This window comes from Aegilops tauschii, chromosome 7 (assembly GCF_002575655.3).
Source record: "Aegilops tauschii subsp. strangulata cultivar AL8/78 chromosome 7, Aet v6.0, whole genome shotgun sequence".
In the NCBI taxonomy this organism is placed as follows: Eukaryota; Viridiplantae; Streptophyta; class Magnoliopsida; order Poales; family Poaceae; genus Aegilops; species Aegilops tauschii.
In genome coordinates, this window is record NC_053041.3 from 42,768,574 (window position 1) to 42,781,734 (window position 13,161).

Genomic DNA, 13,161 nt, shown 5'->3' on the forward strand with positions numbered 1-13,161 from the left:
GAAGATACTATGTACATGTGTACATTCTTGAAACAATTTTAGTTTCTGGAAGATACTATACAGTACTCCCTCCGTAAACTAATGTAAGACCTTTTAAATCACTATATATGACCTTTTTTATCACTAAAATAATGATCTAAAAGGTCTTCTATTAGTTTAGAGAGGTAGTACTATGTACATATGTACATTCTCTATTTTATTATTGGCAAGTTTAGGTTATTTCTGGTACACGTTTAGGTTTTGCAAGTTGTGATTTCATTTTTGACATTTAAACAATTGGTAAGCATCTTTATTGCCTTGATTATATTTTTGTTCATTTTATTGATATTTTCTCTTTTGATCACACGACGGTACGTGCGTTGCACGTGCACGCTTACTAGTATAGTATAGAGAAAAGAAAGAAGGTTTGTTTCTCCAATTTTCTTTTTGTGTATGAATTTTTTTGTACGTCGTTTGCTTCCTCAGAATTCCCTATTTGATGCGTACTGCGTCAAATAGTCGGGGCACCGCACATGAGGATCGCACCATTGAACGCAATGGGTAGGTCCATGCAGAGGCGTTATGTTCCGGTTTTAGGAACCTTCTAGAATGTTCCCAGTTCCTGGTTGGTTTTTTTACTGGTTTTGGTTTTGTTTTCTTCCCTTTTGTTTTTTCATAATTTCAAAAATCGTTCATGTTTAAAAAAAATTGATTTCCGAAATTTTGTTTGTGTTATAAAAGAAATGTTTGGAATTCGAATTTTTTTTCACATTTTAATAAAATGTTCGGAATTCTATTTTTCATGTTTTTCAAAATAAGATTGAAATTTTGAAACTTGTTAAAAATTTCAATAAATATTCAAATATTTGAAAAAATGATGTGAACTACAAAATTTTGTTCATGCTTTCAGGAAATTCTGCAAGTTTTTCAAAATTTGTTTGATATTTCGAAAAAAAATCAGATTTTAAAATAAATTTGCGAGAATTCAAAAAATGTTTGTAATTTGCATTTGTTGTTCACATTTTCCGAAAATGTTGGAAATTTTAAAAAATGTTCAAAATTTCAAAAAATAATGTTCACTCTTTTTTAAATTTTCCTTCACAACTTGTTAAAAATTTGCGAACTATATTTAGGCGCTACAGTGTTTTTACGAGCTGCAGTGGACCGATGCAGCGTGGCATTAGTTGCCTTGCCCGCCTGTGCTTGCTGGTGCTATACGATACAGAATGTGTCATATAGGACGACCCCGCCTCCACGGGATTCCTATTCGGCGCGTAGGGCGTTGTCGAGCACCCACGCGCATACCTCCCTCGTGCGCTGGGAGTCGGATGGGCCAATCCATTTCACGACTTTTTCTTTTGGTTTTTCCTTCTTTTCGTTCGTTTGTTTTTGTTTTTTTCTTTTTTATTTTCTCTTCCCTTTCTTATTATTTTTCTGTTTTCTTTTTATTTTATTTTTCCTTCTTTACTTTTTCACTTTTGTTTATGAATTTTCTTTCCCAATTCGTAAACATTTTTTTGTTCATCGAATTCAAAAATGTTTATCAATGTAAAAAAATGTTCATCAATTCAAAAACTGTTTAGTGAATTCATTTTTTTCATTGGGATTGGAAAAATGTTCACTAAACTTCCATTTTTTGCAGCAAATTAAAAAAAGTTCATCAAATTCGAAATTTGTTCATCTTCTTCAAAAAATGTTCATAAATATGAAATTTGTTCATCCATTTTTTTAACAAAAATCGTCGAATACAAAGTTTGTTCATCAAGTTAAAAAAAAATTTACCAAAAAATGTCCATGAAAATTGTTCATCAAAATAAAAAAATGTTCATAAAATTTTGAAAATTGTTCATTCTTTTGAAATCCCAAATGTTTTTTGAAATCTAGAACTTTTTTGAAATCGGTAATTTTCTTTGAATCCATCAACGTTTTTGAAAGTCAGAATTGTTTCCGAAATCTCAAAGAAAAAAAATAGGAGGGAACCTTGCGCCCCACATGGGCCAGCCCAGGGGGGCGTACAGAAAGCTCCCGGCCTCCACTTGCCAAAGTTGTTCTTCAACACGAAGGAGAAGACAAAAAAATCCAACCAGGTAGCCCCCGTAATCGTCCTCTTCCACATGAAGCAGTCGTCCATCTTCGTGTCCGTCTCCAGCACGAACACGAGTGGGGAACTGAAAAACCAATCCTAACCAATCCTCCGCCGCTCCCCCCCCCCCCCCCCCGCCCCACTCCATCTTTTTTCACTCTCTCATATCTTGTTGCTTCCGCCGTGAATTTCTGCTCTATGTATGATTTTACTTGTTGCTTTAGAATGGCCAATTGGTATGCTTGGAATCAAATAAAAATGTTACATTGGTATGCTTGGAATTTGTGCTCTATGTATGATTTTACTTGTTGCTCTAGAATGAGGATTAACCATCTTCCCTTTCAATATGAGTTTAATGATAATAAAACCTTGGATTCTTACGCTAATATTGTATATGATTACTATGACGTGAAACAAATAGAAGAACTTGTTGCTTTTAAGGGTGCTTATGAAATTGTTTCTTTGCTTGAAAATATGATGATGCACTTTACAAATCTAAAAATCTTGCCATACTTAAATAGTACTATGAAAACTATGGATACAATGCTCATATTAATTATTTTATTGAGAGAACGTCTGCTGCCCTGGAAGAGACTAATATTTTGCAGGAATATATAGAAGAAGAATTGTTGAAACCATGAGCTCATTAGATGAAAAAGATGAAGAGGGGAGTGAAGGACATAAGGAGGAAGAGCGGATTGATCACCCGTACCCACCTTCTAACGAGAGTAACTCTTTAACTCATACATTATTTAATTTTCCTTCGTACTTACCGGCGGATGAATGCTATGATCCATTCAATTAGTTTGAAATGTCCCTTTTTTGATGAAGTTGATGCTTGCCATGCTTATGGCTATGATGCCACTATGAATTATGCGTAGGTTAATGACCTTATTGATCCGTTTACTAGGTAGTGGGATGGGGAGTTGGTAACTCTAACTTTTTGACAAATAGATGTTTAGCGTGTTTTGTCTATTCCTTTGCCTGCTCATGACATGGATGATTTTGTGGGATGGATTGTTCTAAGTCCGTTCAGCATATCACGTGAATTGGGGTCACCAACGTGGCTAGAAATTGAGGAGTACAAAGGGAATTGAGTCTATGTGTCTGAATGGAGTTTGGGAGAAAATCTGAAAACTACAATTCCCAACTAAGGTGATTTTTTATGTAGAACCTTAAGGAGGACGCTTCCCTACCGACTCAATCTTCCAAATCGACACACTATGGTTTCTAGACAATGCCCATGTGCAACACAGGTGCATAGGATGTAACTCACCTACTATTTAAATGCAACAAAGCAGTCGAGGTATGGCATCTTTTATGGTTGGATGAGATTATATATCAAGAGGGCGTGCAACGTCGATATGGCGAGTGAAGCTGTAATGGATTTTCTGATTCACACTCCGATACAAGAGCTTGGTCGTCTCGGCCAAAATTATACATGAAATAATAGCCATCGCCTATTGGTATTTTTGACGGGAAAGAAGGAAAATTGTCCATGCTGAGCAAATACAGAATTCTAGTAAAATAGTATCATACATCAAAGCTTCAACAACGAATGTTGTCGCCTCATTAGCTCCAAAGGGAATGATAAAGAAAGATGGATTGCTTAAGCCACCAGCTAGTTTTGTCAAAAGTTAATGTGAATGCAGCTTTTGATCAAGACCACATAAAAGGTGCATCGATCTGGTCCTGTGTCCTTCGTGATTCATCTGGTAATTTACTAATTGATGCTAACTGAAAGATCGACATGTACATAGATGTACTATCTACTGAAGCTATGACATTGCGTTGGGGTTTATTTGTGGCCAAAAGTGGGATGCAACAAGTTGTTGATCAACTTGGACAACTTAAAAGTCGTGGAAACTATGAAGAATGAAGGTTGATCAATGGGGATGGCAACGGTGATTTTCGATGACTACTACAATCTTGCTTGCAAGTTTCCTCATATATTTTTTATAATGGCGTAGCTCATGAGCTAGTTAGGATGCCCATGGAGCTCCTTCTTGCGTGTGGATGATGCCCCATCGAAGTTTCTTCCTTGTTGAACGATGTAACCATCGTCACTTGCTAATAAAAGGGAGAGGAAATTATATAACAATGGTATAGATATAAATTGTAGTAGAGATATGAAAGAAGGTTTGTTTCTCCAATTTGTTTGTCTGTATAATGTTTTTTTACGTCGTCCGCCTCCTAGGAATTCACTATTTGATGCATTTTGCGTCAAATAGTCGGGGCATCGCATATGAGGTTCGTGACAGCGAGCACAATGGGCAAGTCCTTAATTTATAGCGGTATGCAGAGGTGTTTTGTTCCGGTTTTAGGAACGTTCTAGATGGTTCCCAGTTCCTGACTGGTTTTTTTGATTCCTTTTTTGTTCTATTTACTCGTTTTTCTGGTTTCCTTTTCTGGGTTTTCATTTTCATTTTTATGTTTTTGTGTTTTGTGTTTCTTTTTCTTCCTTTTTGTTGTTTCATAAATTCGAAAGTTGTTTGCGTATTGAAAACAATTCAAAATTCTGTTCGTGTTTTAAAACACAATGTTCATAATTTCAAATATTTGTTCATGTTTTTCAAAAGTGTTCGCAAATTCGAAACATGTTCAAATATTTCAATAAATATTCAATTTTTTGAAAAGATCAGCATTTCAATTTTTTTTCATGGTTTTAGAAATTCCGCATGTTTGTCAAAATTTGTTTGGAATTTTGAAAGTTCTTCACACTTTTTAACAAATGTTTTAAAATTCAAAAAATGTTTGTTTTTGTTCAGGTTTTCCAAAAAATGTCCGAAATTCCAAAAATGGTTCAAAAGTTTCAAAAAAAAAAGGTTCCCTCTTTTTTCAAATTTCTTCACAAATTTTGGAATCACAAGCTACCGTATTTTTTTGAGAAGGCAGAAGAAGCTACAGTAAGGCGCTGCAGTATTTGTTTTTTCTGACCGTTGGTGCGTGGCCTCCACTTACCAAAGTTGTTCTTCAACACAGGAAAGGAAAACCCAGCCCAGTAGCCCACGCAATCGTCCGTCTCCCTCCCACACGAAGCACTGGTCCGTCTCCGTCTCCAACACAATCCGCCGCCGCTTTCTCCTCCCATCGCCGTCTCACATCCCGTCGCTTCCGCCGTCGGCCGATTGATGAGTGTTTCCCGTTTCTTCGTCCGCCGTCCCTCCCCGCACTCACACACGCGTACACCCATCTTGCTCGCCTCAGCCCACGAACCCTAGACGCCACGGAGATGGAGCATCTCCGCCGCCTCGCCCAGTTCTTGCGCCTCAGCTCGCGGGGATGGAGCAGGACGGCGCCACCCGTCCTCTCGCACCATGCCCAGGACGGCGGCGCCGTGGACGGCTGGGCGCACGACGGCACGGAGCCCCCCTCCCTTTACGGCGCCCCGGCAGAGTGCCCCGAGGCCGCAGATCCTCCTCTTTGTCGGCGCTTCCGCGGCCACGTCTCCGCTGCCGCCTCCGCGTGCGCGACCCTCAACTACGACGGTGCGTGCCCTTCAACCCTCTGTCGGGAATCCATTGATTGTAAAATTGTCACTTGTTTCTGATCTGAGCGTCCATGGATGGTGGCAGCGGTGGGGAGGAGGGCTGCGACGACCTTCACGCCTGCTCCGTCGACCACAACTACTGCGTCCGCAAGAAAGGTACTAAACCAACCACACATCCCCCCTCAGGAATCAGAAACAACCATACATGCTGCCATGAACAACCCATACATTACATTGCGTTGTTAGGACAGGCGAATTCACATGGTAGGAACGGTTAATAAGATGAGCAGCCGTGGAAGTGGCTAGAGAATTTCACAATCCAGACTGTTGCTGCTATAGATCTACTCTGCTCCGCCATTTGGTAATTAAATGGCAATGCAGCAGCTGTGTGGTTCACGGTTTATGCAGCAGCTAGCCGTTCTTCTACCGATCTGTTGCTCGGTGATCAATTGTGGTTGGTTGGTTAATTTACTGGGTAAACTGCGCAACTCAGTAGCATGCACACCTGAATGCGCTTGGGATGACCGCAAAAGTCACATGTTCAGTCAGTCATTCCCTGCCAGCCTATGGCCATGCTTTCCAGCGTTTTCCTTATAATTTCCACATGTTATGTGCAGCCGCATGGATTGGGGATATGTACTTCGGTTTGGGTTTAAAGGGGCAATCTTTGAGCATTTGTATCAACTATCGAGGATCTCAAGTTCACATCGATCGCACTATGATCAAGTGCATTCCGGTGCTATGATGATTGTGACAGAAGATGTTAGCTGCAGAAGCAATCGCTGTAAGTGTGACGTCTCTTTTGATCATGCTTTGTTTATTTTTCAATCATTAATATTTCCATTGCTTTTCTTGTTGCATAATTGCTCTAATCTCCAGAAATTTTCTGTTGTTGATAAAATTTGCTAGTATATGCAGTTGTGATCATGAAGTTGTATTGGGCAGAATAGGGAAAGGTCATTTGATTAATGGAATAGATGATGCCTTAACTCTGTTCAAGATAGGTCTCAGCTGTGATCATGAAATTGTATTTGGCAGAATAGGGAAAGGTCATTTGATTAATGGAATAGTTGATGCCTTAACTCTGTTCAAAATAGGTCTCAGCTGTGATCATGAAATTGTATTGGGCAGAATAGGGAAAAAGGTCTTCTGATTAATGGAATTGATGATGCCTAACTCTGTTCAAAATAGGTCTCAGCTGTGAGAATGAAATTGTACTGAGCAAAACAAGGAAAATGTTATTTGTTTAATGAATAGATTATGCCCTCATGACAGGTCTCAGCTCCAATATTAAAAATCAATGCACCTGAATTGCGACACAATTTTTCTTATTTGGAACTGTGGTTATAAGGTGTTTAATCTGAAAGCTACGCTTTCATGAAATCACCAGGTATGGAAATGCTTGACCATTTCTGTAAATTACATAGTACAACCTATCTTCCTGCCTACTAGATGAAAGAGGGTTTTTTATTTACTTAACATGGTTGCCTTATTAACAAAGTCATGGTTTCTGTCAGTTACTCCCTCTGTCCCAAAATAAGTGTCCCAAGCTTAGTACAACTTTGTACTAGAGTTAGTACAAAGTTACTCTAGTACAAAGTTGAGACACTTATTTTGGGACGGAGGGAGTATTTTTTATACACTACCTAAGGAACAACTCATCTTCTTACCTACCAGATATTCTACTGTTTGATTGCGTTGCTCCCTGCTTAAGAAGCTCCACCGTTCTTTTATATGATCCTAAAAAAATTGAGTTCTAATTTTGTGGAAAGACATGCACAGTGCTGATGTTTTGAGGGCCGGTGTTCATTTCTAGTGGCAAATAATCTCAGATTTCTATGTGAACTATAATCCCCATCTAGATAATCCCTCTCGATATAGCTCCCTTCATTTGCACAACACAATCTAGCTAGCATACAACGGTTCTGATTTGGAGTATGGGTGTTTCTCCAAAAACTAAGATTATATGCCTGAGAACAAACAAATAACATTATAAACTTACCTCAAAGCCTATGGGATGACTGAAGCTTGATAAATAGTTTCATACACACTATGGTCTTGTAACAGTAGAAATAACCTTTGAGGGAAAGAGAACCATAAGTATAGGTCACTGCATAGTAGAAGGCCTGTAATCGTGTTCATATGCACTAATCTCTGTATAGAAGCCGACAAAAACAGAGGCATCCTAAATTTGGTTTTCTGTTCTTTCTCGTCAGTTAAGAACAGAACATTAACTCTTGGATTATCAGTAAGGGAATATGCCTTATTAGCATACTCTTATGGTGGTTATTATTGCTCAACGTTGTGAGGGCAAAGAAGAATATCACGTTTTTTTCTTAGGAAAGGGTTGTGGCAAACTTTTCATAAGCGCACCTTGTTATAAGAAATGGAAATATAGATAATTAGATCAGCTGCATATTTCCTTTGTTATATATGTAATCCAGAAGTGCAGGTTCGTGAACTGAAAAAATGGTGGCTCCATGCAGGATTTTGACCTCCATACGAAATCTGCAAGGGTAACAACAACAAAGGAAACTGGTGTAAGATTGAGTACTAAGACTCGAAGATGAGCTACCATCAAGATTATGTCTCGACAATCAAGTATAGTGTGAGCACTTATTTTTCTTTTATACATCAATTAAAATTATCAATTAACTACAAAGTGATCAACATATTTGTCTTAGATATTAAGAAAACTTAGTAATGTCATGTGTTGTATAGACTTAACTTTGTCTCATCTAGTTAATCAGAGCACAAAGAGTGAATATCAAATTGGCTAACTTGAATTATCTGGAACTTTCACCATACCATCTGTACAGTATCCATTAAAATCTGAAATTGGCTCAGTAGTGGCCTTCCCTACTGATTTTTACTTAAAAAAAACTCAAACTTAAGACTGCAATCCAATATGGGTGCATGCCATTTTTATGATCCCCGAGTAACTGAGAAAAGTAAGTTCATATATAGTTCCGTTGAGTAAACTAAGAAGGGTAAAGTTGCGAAGAAGAAACACAACGATCAAAAGTAGTTATATCTTTATTTTTGAATTAAACTAAAGTTGCCATGGTAGCGATATTTTAGAAAAATCTGATTTGTAGCAGGGCGCTAAGTTTGACTTAACCTGCAAAAAGTTAAATCAGATTGTAGCGCGAACATAGAGGTAAATATTCTGATGGCAAGCAGATATGAATGTTTCTAGAATAAGTATATTTGATAAACTTGCACACTTTACTAGCTTGATTGATCTAAAAAATTATGGTTATGCACCCACATTATATTTCTATAAAGTTGGTACTATATATAAATTCGAGAATGTGATATAAACAAAGCAGTATGTAAACATGCAAAAAATGTCAGAAGAATATCATATTAGTTTCATAATCACAGTTATGCAAGAGAATACAGAAATAAAGTGTACTATTGCTTGAATCTCGAAATAACGCATGATCCATATTAAGTTAATTACCAATATGGTGTCACTTACATAGTACTTAGATAATATTCCTCCAAATCTGATGAAAGTTCTTTTACGGCTGAGATTTTTGTTAAAAGGAAATACAAATTCAGTATTTTTGCAATATAATTGGTGTTGGCTGTTATGTAGGATTTTTTTTTTTACCGAACTCACAAAAGTATATTGTGTATCCCATCCAGCGTTCAACCTAATGGACATCGAGGGAACCACTTTGAGTAGGCAATTGTTTGTGTGGAAAATGCATGGTACTAAAGCTAACCTTCCTCTGGTCTAGATGAAATCAAGGCAACTGGGTCTTCTATCTTCAAACATCTATTTGTTAGTTTTTCCTGGCTTCAGTGCATTCCATCATATTACTGTGTTTAAACATAATTGCAATGTGCTAATTATTTTCTAAAAAATTTACAGTGTATTAATTAAGTAAAACTTATTTGAAGTAGATGTAGCACGACCTTTAGGATTTTGCACACGAACCTCACCAATTTCGAGTAGTCGTACTTCTACATATCTGCTCACCAAATATCTGCATGATTATTATGAACGTAGTGAACTCTGAAGCTATTTTCTTTATTAGTCCTAAAAGAAACTAAACTATTTGTGTGGGGCCAGAGAAGCGTACTTTCAATACAAACTGCAATTGCTTGGGCAAGAGAAATCAACTCAATACTGCAATTTTCCATATGAAGTAGTAAGAGGAGGCGTACCATTGTAAACCGATGTAGGCTGAAGGCTAGCTGCATCTTTGGCATGTGGTCAAACCCGGCAAGCTGCAACTTTGTGGAGCATCCACACTACTGCCACCACATGCTTGCTAAAAGGCTTAATCTGACCGTCCCTATACATCGTCCACATCTTCGGCGAGCATGTTTGATGGCAAGCTCGGGCAACTGTTGCCGTCATGAAAATCACTACATGGATCGATGTGCCCATCATGTCTGGTAGTAGATGATGCATTATTTGAGCTTGATAGAGTATGACTATATCCCACGCGGTCTTGTTTGCATCAAAAGTGTGGCCCACCTTGGAGACACCAACCATTTTGGTAGTGGGCATCTCAACAGTTTTATTTGGACCTCATTCCCCTAATACGCTAGTAATTGTCTCCTTTCTCGTATTTCTCTTAGTCTCACTCCCATACACTTCATGATCTGAGAGAGGGAATGCTAGCAGCCATGGTGGCAGTGTCCCCTCCCAAGCTCATCAGAAGAATTCACAACACGCAAACGACCAATGTAGTAAAGAAGAGGATGAGGGGGAATCACTGGGGACAAGCCAGGTGAGGTAGTCTTAGGAAATGAACGAGGCGGGAAAGCCGCAGGTGATGATGAGCTTGATAAAGAAGCGATTAGAGGTAGAAGACACCTCAATCCCTAGGAAGTAGTGAAGAGGACCAAGATCAGACATAAGAAACCCACTATGATGAGCCTTCACAAAGGCAATGTACTTAGAGTCATCGCAGTGATGATCGACATATAGAAGGAGAATTTGACCACGAATTGAAAGGTGGACAAGAAGTGTAGGATCATGAGCACTTGCCGAAAACTTGCCGCAATCACCACTGAGACAAAATGCTCAAAGTAGGCACGAGGGGTTTGCTTAAGGCCATAAAAGAGCGATGAAGACGACAAACCATGCCATCAGGAAGAGAATACCCAGGTGGTGGGTATATGTAGACCTCATGCAGCAGGGAGGAAGAGAAATGATATCCCACATGCCTATGTGCGCAAGAGCAACAATCTCGTCTACAATCGCATGCTGCTATTCATGATGAACAAATGCGTCATACTAAGAAGTCGTCCCGAGAAAAGCGACGCTAGAATAACCAATAACCATAGGGCCAACAGGCAGAAGCGAGCGAGCTCGGAAACCATAAGTAGGCCGAGCTTTAGGTAGTGCATTGCCAACAGGAAAGGCCATAGTAGTCCAGGGAGATGGCTCATTAGAAGGATCCACAACACGTGGACCACAAGTGTAATGAAGAAGATGAAAAGGGGGAATCATCGGGGAAACCTCATGGATGAGCGAGGTGAGGTAGGCTCAGGTAATGAACGAGGTGGGGAAGCCGCATGTGGCGACGTGTGGGGTCTATAACAGTAGTACAGGAGGATAAGCTGGGATAGGTGGGCGAGGGCAATAAATGAGTGATAAGTGTATCAGGAAAAGTGAGGGAAGAAATATCGTCAATGGGGGAGGCCGAAGGAGAGGATGGACTCGGATAGAAAGGACGAGACTCAATCAAAAGTCACATATGAAGAAATGCCCATCCGACGACTAACAAGATCCCAACACCGATAGCCCTTGTGCTTATCACTGTAATCTAAGAAGACACATTCAACAGACTGATCAAATAGTTTGGTGCGTGAAGAACGTAGCAAACACAACCAAACAAATGAAGTGTTGAGTAGTTAGGAGAGAATGCTCACAAAGACACTCGAGAGGAATGTCGCCCTGTAGAGCTGAGGAAGGATGAATGTTGATGATATAGGTGGCTATGGTCATCAACGCGCTAGCCGCCTCACGAAGGTGACGATGCTTGCGCTCAACAACCCCATTCTAAGCATGAGCACCAGGACAAGAGAACTGAGCAAGTGTGCTTTGCTCAACAAGGAATCCCCGCAACCAATGAGAGATACACACAAGCATAATCTGCACGAAAGACATGGATAGTAGTGGAAAATTGGGTATGAACCAAGGCGGCAAACATCTTATAGATAGATAAGACCTCACTACAAGAAGGCATAAAATATATCGACTTGTGTTGAGAGAAATAATTGTAAAGATAATATAGTGGCGATGGCCTCCTTTCGAGGCGAAGAGAGCTGGGTCCCAAATATTAGAGTGAACAAGATTGAAAGGACACCGAGACACAATCTCGCTATGAGGATACGGTAACTAAACGTGTTTACCTAGCAGACAAACTTGTCCTTCTAAAGTTACATTGCGAGACAGATCCTAGAATACCACATCGTTCTAAGGATGAGAGATTAGAGCCACACATGTGACTGAGACGATGACGCCACAAAGAGTCGGTAGACAAGGTAAGAGAGTCGAAGAGACTGGCGGATGTGGTAGCGGAGGGAAGGCGTAGCCTGGCAAGCTTCAGTGGCCGTGTGAGTCACAGCGTCGAGGGCCAACACCAAGTAGAGCAGCCGTGTGCCGATCCTAAATTAGAACAAGAGTTAAAGTCAAGAATATTGGAGTAAGAGAAATATTGTTTGTGTCAGGTTCAATGATACATTTGCTTGGATTCCAGGACAGAGTTAAAGTTGAGATTGGGCACTTGGATTTGTGACATTTTGACATGAGCTTGAAACTGGAGAACTTTAGGGTGTAGCATGATGAACCTGAGATATATTGAATTTATATAGGTATACTATGATTAGCATGAATGCGGTATTTGTGGACTATTAGATCATCTTGGATATTACTAGTTGGATTCTAGGTTAGAGATAACTTGAGCAGTTGGATTTGTGATATTTTGACCTAAGCTTAGTAGCTTGCATGCAGATGATACGATCGTAGTTGGTAGACTGTGATGATTTTGCTAACCCTCCCCAAGAATGTTACCAGTACAAGATCATCATGGGAGGATGATTTGGATTAATTAGAATAGATGACAATTTCAGTGGTATGAGCCTTGTTGGAGCAGCTGATGTTGCTTTTATTATGTTTTTGTGCTCCTTTAGATGCAGTAGTAGAAGGGTAGGACTTATGAAGTGATACTATATTGGTGGATAAATAGATCTTTAATAACCTTGAAACTGGAGAACTTTAGGGCAGGACCTATGAAGTTTGGATTTACTTACATGACTGTGATCTCTTGAAAAAAATTTGGTGGATAGATAACTTCTAATTTTTTGGATCTATAGTCATCCAGTGGAAGCTTGCTTCATACTGGACTTAGATAACCATGATAATAGGCTTGGTTGAATCATAGTTATGATTTGTACTAGATGCACACTTTTAGAGATTGAAACTAGAGAAATATAGGGTGTAGTATGATCAATCGGAGATATATTGGATTTAATATGAATATAATATGATCAGCATGATTCTAAAAATTGATGGAGGAAAACAAAGATATTGGAGTAATAGAAATGTTGTTTGTGTTAGGTTCAATGATATATCTGCTTG

At 39.2% G+C, this 13,161-nt stretch overlaps 1 long non-coding RNA gene across 1 annotated transcript; it reads left to right on the forward strand.

Annotated features, from left to right (window-relative positions):
• The first annotated feature begins 4,964 nt into the window (after nucleotides 1-4,964).
• Nucleotides 4,965-10,222, forward strand: LOC109746291 (uncharacterized). Its single transcript, XR_005764106.3, has 5 exons — nucleotides 4,965-5,550; nucleotides 5,638-5,708; nucleotides 6,170-6,336; nucleotides 6,828-6,942; nucleotides 8,039-10,222. It is a non-coding gene; the product is annotated as an uncharacterized lncRNA (long non-coding RNA).
• The last annotated feature ends 2,939 nt before the right edge of the window (nucleotides 10,223-13,161 follow it).